Source organism: Lepisma saccharinum, chromosome 3, assembly GCF_977018435.1.
Source record: "Lepisma saccharinum chromosome 3, izLepSacc3.1, whole genome shotgun sequence".
NCBI classification, from domain to species: Eukaryota; Metazoa; Arthropoda; class Insecta; order Zygentoma; family Lepismatidae; genus Lepisma; species Lepisma saccharinum.
The window spans coordinates 25,093,783-25,096,044 of NC_139231.1; positions in this window are offsets into that span (position 1 = coordinate 25,093,783).

The following is a 2,262-nucleotide window of genomic DNA, read 5'->3' on the forward strand; positions in this document are numbered from 1 at the left end:
TGATGGAGAGAGCCGATATAGTTACAGCCAGAGTAACCTTTTTGCGGAAAATGCATCTTCTCAGAAATAAGGAACCCTTGCCCTATATATTTTATTTAGATGAAACGTACATACACCAGAATTACGCTCCAACGAAAATTTGGCAAAATAAAGAGGGTACAGGGGGTTTAAAAGTGTCCGTGGGTAATAGTGGGCGCATTATTGTTTCTCACGTAGGTTCCAGTCACACTGGTTTTCTACAGGAATGTAAATTAGTTTTCAGGCCAAAGGCAATATCGACGTCTGATGAAAACCATACTGATATAAAGTATTTACACAGTGGTTTTTGCAGTTTTAGATACGCTTGACGAAAGGTACATCAAGGACGCAGTGATTGTAATGGACAATCGGTACCATTCGGTACAGCTGGAAAAAAATTCCTACAACGAATATCATAACGTGGTTATCTGCTAGGAATATTCATACAGTTGATACCATACACTTATCGTTATTCTACTGACCACAAGATGGGGATAATACGCATACTCAGGCCATACGCGAACAATGGAACGTCTGTATTTCATGGTTCTTTCGATTTCAACTCACCCTTCCCGCTACTCTGGCAACGCTGCAGTCTCTCTCTCTAACCGGCCTGTCTCGTTGCGCTGGATAGGTCGTTTCCCCGTTCCCCACTTCCCCTGCCAGCTTCTAGAGCGCCTGCCGTAAGAACTGAAAAGAGCTATTATTTCATAGGTCCCTACTATTGATATTAAAGAACTTTCTCGGCACCCCCTCCCCCTTCGCCGCAAACTGAACGAAATATGTATTTATGACTTGCTTAGCTTTGCCGCCCCCCCAAATATCAGCGCTATTTCTTTTGTATTAATACTGATCAATGAGGTTTTTATACTTATGCGTCTTGTATTCGTGTTTTGTTTTTATTGTGTATATGATACTATTGGTAGACATCTGTTAAAATATCTCATGAATCTGTGCTGCATACGTACAGAATAAAAATTATTGTTCGTGGAGAGATCGTAGCGTCACAACGAGATCTCAGCGAGAAGAACGTTACTAAGAAAAGTCATTGATGCTACGTTACTAAAACTAGCTCAATCAAGTTCTAGTCTACATAGGTATTCAAAGTAATTACGTTCTATTGGCATGTGATCGAAATTTTTTCTTTTAAGCAAACACAGTGTAAATCAATCGAAACAGGAATGTAAAATATATTTCACTGTTCATTATTACATCGATCATGGTGTGCAAGCATTGTTATCTGTTGCCTAGATTTTACAATCATGATGTTAACTTTCTCAATATAAGTTATTTTGTCAGTGCTTTATGTTTATACCTCCGAGAACACTGGTGAATGGTTGACATGAGACTGATCAAGGTAAAACAACTTTTCGTTTATCGAAGTTTTAATTTAAATAATTATGTTTATTTCAGTGTAAGAGATAATTTTTCTTAATTTTATATCGCTTTTAAAGATACTTCTACGGTTAATTTCGTCAAACCCAATATGGTTTCCAGACAGAGAATAGGCCTAATCTTTATTTATAATTCAAGTTTTAAATACCGATAATTTCTATATAAGTATGCTTTCATTTTTCTCCTTTTGGTAAGAGATGGTATATAGACGGTAATTTGATTGTTGAATACAATGGGGGAATTGGCTCCAGAATATAAGCAGTTGATAGTTATAAACTGGATTAAACAAAGACTTAAAATGACATGCCTTTTAGGAGAATGTCACCTGGAAAGACGAAATAACATGGCTAAAATTTGCGTTGGTACTCGATTTAAATATCAGGTGGATACATTTAAACATTATAAGTTGTGTTAAAACAAACCGAGTAACATGGGATGATATTTAGGTCACAAATTGTTACGAAAGCTAAAGGATTTTTCAGATAGATAGGTCACATGACACACGAAGTAGGTGATTTAAAAATAAAAGTCTAACTGTAACAAAGTTATTTAACTATTTATTAAATATATAAATAATACTTTTATGATTATATTTACCATATTTACATCTACGTAAATGGTTTCGAGATAAAATTTTATTGATTTTATTTAAAAGTCTTTATTAATAACAAATAAATAGTAAAAATTATATCATAACTGCTAGAAATGTACCATCCTTGACCTGCTGTAGGTTGAACTCTACCCATCATTTCTGTATACACATGTACACACACACACACACACATACTGAAGGGTGCAAAATGGCCATACGAGCTGACGCACACAAACATTTTAAATCAATCAGTCACA